Source organism: Sapajus apella, unplaced genomic scaffold, assembly GCF_009761245.1.
Source record: "Sapajus apella isolate SASKATOON/1434 unplaced genomic scaffold, GSC_monkey_1.0 scaffold97, whole genome shotgun sequence".
Lineage (NCBI taxonomy): Eukaryota > Metazoa > Chordata > Mammalia > Primates > Cebidae > Sapajus > Sapajus apella.
The window spans coordinates 2,750,349-2,761,758 of NW_022437037.1; the positions used below are offsets into that span (position 1 = coordinate 2,750,349).

The 11,410-nt window shown below is 49.2% G+C and overlaps 1 pseudogene; it reads left to right on the top strand.

The window, feature by feature from the left end:
- Window positions 1-3,135: 3,135 nt before the first annotated feature.
- LOC116535840 lies at window positions 3,136-4,066 on the top strand (annotated as a pseudogene).
- Window positions 4,067-11,410: the final 7,344 nt, after the last annotated feature.

Below are 11,410 nucleotides of genomic sequence, written 5' to 3' on the forward strand. Positions count from 1 at the left end.
GGCTCAGCCCCTCCATCCTCTGCTCTCAGCCCCACAACCAGGTAATTGCCCTGCCTTCCTGCTAAATCAGGTTCCTGTGCACGTACCTCACTCCATTTCAGATTACAAAGCCCCACAGAGAAGTACTTCTGAATACATATCTGTGTGGTTACCTGTTTGGTCTCTGCCTCCCCAAGCAGGTCACTGGGGACAGATTGATTAGATGTTAAGTGTTTGCTGATAGAATAGGCCAGGCGTAGTGGCCCATGCCTATGATCCCAGCACTTTGGGAGGCCGAGGTGGGCAGATTGCTTGAGTTCAGGAATTTGAGACTAGCCTGGGTAACATAGTGAAATCCCATCTCTACAAAAAATAAAAAACTTAGTTGGGGATGTGGTGGTGTGCACCTGTAGTTCTAGCTACTTGGGAGGCTGAGGTGGGAGGATAGTTGAGCACAAGAGGCAAAGGTTGCAGTGAACTGAAATTGTGCCACTGCACTCCAGGCTGGGTGACAAAACCAGACCCTGTCTCAGAAAAAGTAATAATAATTAAAAAAAAATTTTTTTTAAAGAAAGCCAAGTGCAATGGCTCATGCCTGTAATCCCAGCACTTTGGGAGGCCAAGGTGGGCAGATCACTTGAGGTCAGGAGTTCCACACCAGCCTGGCCAACATGGTGAAACACTGCCTCTACCAATAAAACAAAAATTAGCCGGGCATGGTTGCACACGCCTGTAATCCCAGCTACTCGGGAGGCTGAGGCAGGAGAATTTCTTGAACCTGGCAGGTAGAGGTTGCAGTGAGACAAGATCATACCACTGCATTCCAGCCTGGGCAATAGACTGAAATCGCATCTTAAAAAGAAAAAAAAAGAGAAAGAAAGAAAGAAGGAAGGAAAGAAGGAATGGAAGGGAAGGGAAGGGAGGGGAGGGGAGGGGAGGGAGGGGGGAGGGAGGGAGGGAGGAAGGAAGGAAGGAAGGAAGGAAAGAAGGAAAGAAGGAAGGAAGGAAGGGAGGGTAAATAATTAAATAAATACTTGTTTACTGAAGGAATAAACAATAAACAACACAGCCCAACAGTTGGTTTTTTCTCATCCACATTTTTCTGAAAAGCAAAAGCAAAAATGGGCTCAGAGATCAGAGGTTTGTCTAGGGTCACCAGGTGAGCCTGAAGGGTCCCCCTCTTTACAGAAGGTAGGGGCTGGGGCTGGGGCCCATCTGAGCCAAGGGTCACTGTGAGTGGGGGTCAAGGCTGAAGGAACTGGGCCTGTCTAGGGAGCGGGTCAGCTGGCAAGCACCTTGGAAAGGATGTGCTGAGCACAGCTGCCCAGGCAGAAGAGGAAGGAACCCAGGACTCTGGCGGCTGCAGCCCATCTTCCAAGTCTAGCCCCACCCCCCAGCCCTGGCCACTCTGTAATGCTTTCACACACTCCCCCCGACCAATGTCACTACTTAAATGGCTTTTTAAGGTGGGTCACACCGGGTACGGATGAGGCCAGGCCCACTTGCCCACTGCCCACTGCCCACAGAAGTATAAATCGGTCTGACCATTTTAGAGGATGGTTTTTCAATATCTGTGAAAACATGCAAAGTACAAACACTTTCACCCAGTAATTCCACTTCTGGGAACTTATCCTAAAGAAATGCTCACGTCCGTGAAATCGGCAATGTTATTCACACAGGGAGTTATTTACTGTAGCATTGTTTGTCATGGCAAAGAACTGGAAGCCACCGAATGTCCACTAGTAGGAAATGGATAAGTAACATGCTTGCAGTTCCCATGGAAAACTGCAGTCATTCAAAACAACAAGCCTGTCTATATGAAATGCCAGAGGAGGATATTCATGATATATATATATATTGTTAAGAATTTTTAGAGTTTCAGAACAATATGTTTCAATTATCTATTGCTGAATTGCAGAGTACTCAGAAACTTGCCCATTCATCAGCTCCACGTGGCATCAGCAGGGGTCACTCACGTGGGTGCATTCAACTGGCAGTTTGGCTGGGGCTTGAACTTCCAAGTTGGCCTCTCATCCTCCATCGCCTGCCTCCACATGGCCTCATCCCACAATCCTACCCGAGTCTCCTTCCAGCATGGGGGTTTGATCCCAAGAATGAGTACTGTATTTCAAGAAAACAAGCCTCAAAGTGCAAACGCTTACTGAACCTCTGCTTGCACTAGGCTTACCAATGTCCCTTTGACCCGAGTGGATCATATGACCGGGCCCAAATTCAACATGAGACAACCTACATCAGGGTGCATATGCTGAAGGCAAGATACACCAGGGTCATTATTAACAATCTAGTATAACACATGTAATAAGATCATATCTTACTAAGAAACCATGGTGGGGCCGGGCGCGGTGGCTCACGCCTGTAATCCCAGCACTTTGGGAGGCCGAGGCGGGTGGATCACGAGGTCAAGAGATAGAGACCATCCTGGTCAACATGGTGAAACCCCGTCTCTACTAAAAATACAAAAAATTAGCTGGGCATGGTGGCGCGTGCCTGTAGTCCTGGCTACTCGGGAGGCTGAGGCAGGAGAATTGTCTGAACCCAGGAGGCGGAGGTTGCGGTGAGCCGAGATCGCGCCATTGCACTCCAGCCTGAGCAACAAGAGTGAAACTCTGTCTCAAAAAAAAAAAGAAACCATGGTGGGGTGCAGTGGCTCATGCCTGTAATCCCAGCACTTTGGGAGGCCAAGGTGGGTGAATTACTTGAGGTCAGGAGTTCAAGACCAGCCTGGCCAACATGGAGAAACCTTGTCTCTGCTAAAAATACAAAAATGATGCCAGTCACAGTGGCTCATGCCTGTGATCCCAGTACTTTGGGAAGCCCAGGTGGGTGGATCATGAGGTCAGGAGTTTGAGACCAGCCTGGCCAATGTAGTGAAACCCCATCTCTACCAAAAATACAAAAAAAATTTATCTGGTTGTGGTGGGCTCCTGCAATCCCAGCTACTTGGGAGGCTGAGGCAGGAGAATTGCTTAAACCCAGGAGGCAGAGGCTGTAGAGAGCTGAGATCATGCCGCTACACTCCAACCTGGGCAATAATGTGAGAATCCATCTCAAAAAAAAAATTAGCTGGGCTTTTTCTTTCTCGCTACCTGCCGAGGGTTCCAAATGGCATTGTTCTGGATTACCATCGTAACTTAAAGGGAAACTTTCACCATGTCTGGAGCCCTTGATGTCTTGCAAATGAAGGAGGGGGGTGTCCTTAAGTTCCTGACAGCAGAAACCCATTTAGGTGGCACTAACCTTGACTTCCAGATGGAACAGTGTATCTATAAAAGGAAAAGTGATGGCATCTACATCATAAATCCGAAGAGGACCTGGGAGAAGCTTCTCCTGGCAGCTCGTGCCATTGTTGCCATTGAAAACCCTGCTGATGTCAGTGTTACAGGAACACTGGCCAGAGGGCCATGCTGAAATTTGCTGCTGCCAGTGGAGCCACTCCAATTGCTGGCCACTTTACTCCTGGAAACTTCATCAACCAGATCCAGGCAGCCTTCCGGGAGCCACGGCTGCTTGTGGTTACTGACCCCAGGGCTGACCACCAGCCTCTCACGGAGGCGTCTTATGTTAACCTACCTACCATTGCTCCGTGTAACAGATTGTCCTCTGCGCTATGTGGACATTGCCATCCCATGCAAGAACAAGGGAGCTCACTCAGTGGGTTTGATGTGTGGATGCTGGCTCGGGAAGTTTTGCGCATGCGTGGCACCATTTTCTGTGAACACCCGTGGGAGGTCATGCCTGATCTCTACTTCTACAGGGATCCTGAAGAGATTGAAAAAGAAGAGCAGGCTGCTGCTGAAAAGGCTGTGACCAAGGAGGAATTTCAGGGCGAATGGACTGCTCCAGCTGGAGTTCACTGTTACCCAGCCTGAGGTTGCCGACTGGTCTGAAGGCGTGCAGGTGTCCTCTGTGCCTATCCAACAGTTCCCTACCAAAGACTGGAGCGCCCAGCCTGCCACGGAAGACTGGTCTGCAGCTCCCACTGCTCACTAGCAACCACTGAATGGTCTTAAGCTGTTCTTGCGTGGGCTCTTAAACAACATATAAGATTCATGGAAAATAAACATCGAGTTTCTAAAAAAAAAAAAAAAAAATTAGCCAGGCGTGGTGGTAGGTGCCTGTAAGCCCAGCTACTCGGGAGGCTAAAGCAGGAGAATCACTTGAACCTAAAGGCGAAGGTTGCAGTGAGCTGAAATCGCAACACTACACTCCAGCCTGGGTGACAGAGCGAAAGTCAGTCTCAAAATAAAAACAAAAAAAAAAGGAAAAAGTGAAAAAAAAAAAAAAAGAAAGAAAGAAACTGTGGTGGTACACGGCACGGTGGCTCACGCCTGTAATCCCAGCCCTTTGGGAGGCTGAGGTGGGTGGATGCCATTGTAGACCACATCCTGCATATTCAGATGAAGATCCCTGGAGCCAGATCTTTCTGCCAGTCCTAAGCTATTATCCCAGGATAAGTGCTGAGAAGAATAATTGCCGAGTTGAAGGTTAGGAACTTTTTTTTTTTTTTGAGACAGAGTCTCACTGTGTCGCCAGGCTGGAGTGCAGTGGCACAATCTTGGCTCACTACAACCTCCAACTCCCAGGTTTAAGCGATTCTCCTGCCTCAGCCTCCCAAGTAGCTGGGACTACAGACACATGCCACCACGCCTGGCTAATTTTTGTATTTTTAATAGAGACAGGGTTCCACTATGTTGGCCAGGCTGCTGTCAAACTCCTGACTCGTGATCTGCCCCCCTCGGCCTCCCAAAGTACTGGAATTACAGGCATGAGCCACTGAGCCTGGCTTGCTTGCATTATTTCTTCACCAAACATGTACTGAACAGTTGTTTGTGCCAGGCTCCAGGGCTGAGCACTGGGGATACTGGGAGGAACAGACACTCCCTGTCTTGCCGAACTCCTATCTCAGTCTTGACTGGGAGGAAGGAAAGGAGAATGGTGAGGGGACAAACAATGCCAGTCCACAAGGTAACTCTACGGGGCTAGGCATGAGCGTGGGCACTGTGGGAGCCCCCATTCCTCCAGCTTGAAGAAGGTAGACATCTTCAAGGAGGAGATCTTGGCTGGGCGCGGTGGCTCACGCCTGTAATCCCAGCAATTTGGGAGGCCAAGGAGGGGGAATCATTTGAGGCCAGGAGTTTGAGACCAGCATGGCTAACATGGTGAAACCCCACCTCTGCTAAAAATACAAAAATTAGAGCCGGATGCAGTAGCTCACACCTGTAATCCCAGCACTTTGGGAGGCTAAGGCAGGCAGATTACCTGAGGTCAGGGGTTCAAGACCAGCCTGACCAACATGGTGAAACCCCATCTCTACTAAAATTACAAAATTAGCTGTGGATGGTGGCATGTGCCTGTAATCCCAGCTACTCCGGAGGCTGAGGCAGAAGAATGGTTTGAACCAGGGAGGCGGAGGTTGCAGCGAGCCAAGATCACGCCACGGCACTCCAGCCTGGGTGACAGAGACTCTGTCTCTAAATACATACATACATACATACAAATACAAAATTAGTTGGGCGTGGTGGCATGTTCCTGTAATCTCAGCTACTCAGGAGGCTGAGGCAGGAAAACCACTTGAACCAGGGAGGTAGAGGTTGCAGTGAGCTGAGATGGCGCCACTGTACTCCAACCTGGGCTCCAGAGTGAGACTCTGTCTCAAAGAAAATAAAGTGACGGGGGTAGAACTCTGAGAGTCCCAGGGGTACCATAGATTACTACAATTGTTCTGTTCTCTACATATGCATGCGCTTAATAATCACACTAGCTTATATTGATTGAGCCTTTGCTCTGGGCATCTGACATGAATAAACTCGCCAAATCCTCACAGTCACCTGTCAGGTAGAGACTATGTTCGTCCCCATTTTACAGAAGAGGAAACTAAGCCTTGGAGAAGTGAGTCGTTTTCCTGTAGTCACTCAGCTGGGAAATGTCAGAGCTGTGATTTGGACACACACAGTCGGACTGCTAGGTCCTATGTTCTTGACCATTCCACCACGTGGCCACAAATTAAACACAAAGCAAACGACAAGAGCGAGTGCTCAGACCACCACACAAACCGCATGTGACAGACGATGATGTTTTGCAGAACGAGATTGCGCGCCACCAGCCCGAGTGCAGCCCACGGGCTCCCCAGGGGCTTTGGGCTGCCGTCTGCCTTTCTCTTCCCAAACCACAGGGAAATTGTCAGCTCTTGTCTTTCAACCGTGTTTTTTTCCATATACAGATTCCACCTCTCTCCCCAAGAAATCAGTGTTATGAGCTCCTTGTGGGTCTTTCCAGGGATCGTCTATGCAAATGCAATTTTTTTTTGAGACAGGGTCCCGCTACATCACCTAGGCTGGGGTGCTGTGGCATAATCCTAGCTCACCACAGCCTTGACTTCTTTTTTTTTTTTTTTTTTTTTCTTTTAGACGGCGTTTCGCTCTTGTTACCCAGGCTGGAGTGCAATGGCGCAATCTCGGCTCACTGCAACCTCCGCCTCCTGGGTTCAGGCAATTCTCCTGCCTCAGCCTCCTGAGTAGCTGGGACTACAGACACGCGCCACCATGCCCAGCTAATTTTTTGTAGTTTTAGTAGAAACGGGGTTTCACCATGTTGACCATGATGGTCTCGATCTCTTGACCTTGTGATCCACCCACCTCGGCCTCCCAAAGTGCTGGGATTACAGGCTTGAGCCACCGCCCCCGGCCCAAGCCTTGACTTCTTTCACTCATGCCGTCCTCCCACTTCAGCCTCCAGGGGAGCTGGTACTACAGGCATCCATCACCATGTCTGGCAATTTTTAAATTTTTTATAGAAACGTGGACTTGCTATGTTGCCCAGGCTGGTCTCAAACTCCTGGGCTCAAGAGATCCTCCTGCCTTGGCCTCCCAAAGTGCTCGGATTACAGGTGTGAGCCACCACATCCAGCTGCAAAAACAAACTTAGGTTCTGTGTTTTCCTCTCATTACAAAACATTCTCATGTCACATCTGTGGCTCTGCCCGAGGCGCTTTTTACTTAACCAAGGATCTGGGAGATCATCAGTGGGGAAAGAGCTTCCTCCTTCCCGTTCACAGTTGCGCCGTGCTCCTGCCTATCCCCTGCCAATGCACATGTGGGTTGCTTCTGACCTTTGCAATTGTACCAATTAGGTTTAAGTCACTGAGGCAGTCAGCCTTCAGGATGGCCTCCAGGGATCCCCTTTTGACAAATGTTTCATAGTAAATTAAGATGATAACATTAGGGAAACCAGGTGAAGGTATGCAGGAACTGTGGTTATGGGACTTGTGTTGGGTTTTGTTTTTTGAGAACAGGGTCTTGTCCTGTTACCCAGGCTGGAGTGCAGTGGCACGATCACAGCTCACTACAGCCTCGACCTCCCCAGCTTAAGCAATCCTCCCACCTCAACCTCCCAAGTAGCTAGAACTACAGTTGTGTGCTACCACACCCAGGTATTGTACATTATCTTTGAAATATTCCTGCAAGCCGGGCGCGGTGGCTCAAGCCTGTAATCCCAGCACTTTGGGAGGCCGAGGCGGGTGGATCACGAGGTCAAGAGATCGAGACCATCCTGGTCAACATGGTGAAACCCCGTCTCTACTAAAAACTACAAAAAATTAGCTGGGCATGGTGGCGCGTGCCTGTAATCCCAGCTACTCAGGAGGCTGAGGCAGGAGAATTGCCTGAACCTGGGAGGCGGAGGTTGCGGTGAGCCGAGATCGCGCCATTGCACTCCAGCCTGGGTAACATGAGTGAAACTCCGTCTCAAAAAAAAAAAAAAAAAAGAAATATTCCTGCAAATCTAACTATTCCAAGGTTAAAAAGGAGGCCAGCTGCAGCAGCTTATGCTTGTAATCCCAGAATCTTGAAGCCAGAAGTTTGTGACTGGCCTCGGCAACATAGCAAGACCTCATCTCTACAAAAAATACAAAAAAATTAGCCAAGCGTGGTGCCCCATGCCTGTAGTCCCAGTTACTTGGGAGGCTACAGTGAGCCGTGATTGTGCCACTGCACTCAAGCCTGGGCAACAGAGCAAGACTCTGTCTCAAAAAAATACAAAAATCTTATCCAGGCATGGTGGCACATGCCTGTAGTTCCAGCTATTCAGGAGGCTGAGGCAGGAGGATCCCTTGTGCCCAGGAGTTCGAGGTTACAGTAAGCCATAATAGCATAGCTGCATTCCCACCTGAGCAACACAGTAAGACCCTGTCTCGGTTTTTTTTAGAAAAAGGGTAATTCAGAAAAAAAAAAGAGACTGGACGTCACTTCTTCTTTTTTTTTTTTTTTTTTTTTGACAGAGTTTTGCTTTTGTTGCTCAGGCTGGAGTGCAATGGTGCAAGGTCTGCCCACTGCAACCTCCGCCTCCGGGGTTCAAGTGATTCTCCTGCCTCAGCCTCCCCAGTAGCTGGGACTACAGGCATGCACCACCATGCCCAGCCAATTTTGTATTTTTAGTAGAGATGGGGTTTCTCCATGTTGGTCAGGCTGGTCTTGAACTCCCAACCTCAGGTGATCCGCCTGCCTCAGCCTCCCAAAGTGCTGGGATTACAGGCGTGAGCCACCGCGGTTTTTTGTTTTGTTTTTTTTTTTTTTTGAAACAGTCTTGCTCTGTCACCTAGTCTGGAGTGCAGTGGCACCATCTTGGCTCACTGCAATGTCCACCTTCCAGGTTCAAGCAATTCTCCTGTCTCAGCCTCCTGAGTAACTGCGACTACAGGAACCCACCACCATGCCTGGCTAACTTTTTATTTTTATTATTTATCTATTTATTTATTTTAGAGGCGTCTCGCTCTGTTGCCCAGGCTGGAGTGCAGTGGTATGATCTTGCCTCACTGCAACCTCCGCCTCCTGGGTTCCAGTGATTCTCCAGCCTCGGCCTCCCAAGTAGCTGGAATTACAGGCACCTGCCACCACTCCCAGGTAATTTTTGTATTTTTAGTAGAGACGGGGTTTCACTATATGTTGGCCAGGCTGGTCTCAAACTCCTGACCTCAAGCGATCCATCTGCCTTGGCCTCCCAAAGTGCTGGGAATACGGGGGTGAGCCACTGCACCAAGCCAGGATGTCAATTCTGAGAGGAGGTTACAAAAGGACCCTGGCTTCCCTCCTGCATGCCCTCTCTGGCTTGCTGGCTCTGACGAAGCCTCCCGCCACTGTATGAGCTGCCCTATGGAGACACCCACATGGCCAGTAACTGAGGGAGGGATGCCTTAGCCAACAGCCATGGAGGAGCTAAGCCCCTCAGTCCAACAGGCCATGAGGACTGCCAGCATTCAGGTGAGTGAGCTTGGAAGCAAATCCTCCCCTGTCTGAGCCTTGAGACAGGCGCCAGCCTCTAGAGCTGATACCTTGACTGAGATTTTATGCAAGACCTTGAGCCAAAGGACGCAGCTAAGGTGCACCTGGATTCCTGACCCACAGAAACTAGGAGACAAAAGTTTGTTGTTTTAAGCTGCGAAGCTGGGGGTGGATGGGTGGGTGATACGCAGGCAGCAATAGCTAACTAATACAGATGCCCTCTCTTTTCAGTTATTTTCTTTTTGGCCTGGGGCCCTTGACATACCCCGATTTGGCTCAGATAGAAGCAGGATTGCTGACACAGGCCGGACTCCGGGTTGTTGGCCTCCACCAGGTGCAGTATGAAGGCTGGTAATTTTATGAGATTATTGAAATAAAAATTCAAAACTTGAAAATTCTCAGAAAAGAACTCAAAAGCCACAATTTGCAAGATCCCTACTTCCCTGCTTCACTCCTCTAGTAGCTTTGAACTGTTCAAGTAGAATCCAAAACCCTCCCTGTGGCTGGCACGGCCCCCACGGTGTCCCCCACCCACTCTTCCACCTCCCTTTCTGTTTCTCCTCCCTCTTGGTTTCTAGATCCCTCTTCCCACCAGCCCGTGCCTGGCTCAGGGCATTGGCACACCCCATGCCCTCTGCCTGCAGTGTCTTTCTCCACCTCTTCCCATGGCTGCTGGATCCCCACCATTCAGGCCTCAGTTCAAATGTCACCAACAGGGGGAACCTGGCCCTGACCACCCACCCCCTGCCTCTGGACCCCTGGCACACTTGGTCACATCTCCCTACTTTATTTTTTTTATAAGCATGCGCAGGTTACTATCTGAAATTACCTTCTCCACTCATGTCATTTTTTTGTTCTTGTTAGGCAGCTGAGTGTGACGGTGAAGAGCCCCGGACTTAGGTTCAGATCCTGACTCCACTGCACATGAGCTCTGCCCTTGTGCAAGTTTTCTAGCCTCTCTGGGTCTCAGCTTCCCCATCTGTGAGACACAATAAGAATTTGGCCGGGTGCAGTGGCTCACGCCTGTAATCCCAGCACTTTGGGAGGCTGAGGCGGGTGGATCACGAGGTCAAGAGATAGAGACCATCCTGGTCAACATGGTGAAACCCCGTCTCTACTAAAAATACAAAACATTAGCTGGGCATGGTGGCGTGTGCCTGTAATCTCAGCTACTCAGGAGGCTGAGGCAGGAGAATTGCCTGAACCCAGGAGGCGGAGGTTGCGGTGAGCCGAGATCGCGCCATTGCACTCCAGCCTGGGTAACAAGAGTGAAACTCCGTCTCAAAAAAAAAAAAAAAGAATTCACTGCATCATAGAACTGTTGGGAGGATTTAGAGAATATATAAAGGGTCTGGCCTATGTAAGTGATTACAGGAAGTAGAAAAGTTCCCCTTCAAAGTTTCCTTTCTTGTTAAAGAATAAATTTGCTAATAACTCTTTATTAAGCCCTATCCTATAGAGCTGATAGACATGCCATGCTTACAGGCACTTGGTATATTCTACGTCCTTGTACTTTAACCAAAATATCTGTTCTGGACATGTTCACAGGCATGTCCCAGCTTGCAGCCTATGCCCCTTCCTTATTTGGACTTCTCCATTGCTTTTACCTGTTTAGAAAAGTTTTCAGTTGTTAGCCAATCAGGTTTTAGTTTAGATTGTGAGGTCTGGCCCCAACCAACCGAGATCAGACAGAGCAGTAAGGACAACCCCAAATGCACAAGGGATAAATACGTCTGCTTTGCCTTTGTCCATTGTACTCTCGTGGCAAGATGACTAGCCAGGGTACCCGTCCTGCAGTGCAGGAAGTAAAAATCGCTTTGCTAAAAGATCCTTTGTCTCAGTGCTGATTTTTCTTTGCGGCACCAAGCACCTGTTTCAAACAGCGATCTGCATACACGTTTGCGGTTGTTGTTTGTTGTTGCTGTTATTATTATTCTGTATCTCCCACTGCCCCTGGACATAGCCTTAGTGTGGGGTTCTGCTCATTGCTCCATTGCCAGCTCAGAGCCCGCCACATAGTGCAGTAGGGTAGGGGGTACAGGTGGGGGTGTTAATAAATACTTCCTGAATGAATGAATGAATGACTTGGAGTTAAAACTAAGAACACTGCTGGGTACAGTGACTCACGCCTGTAA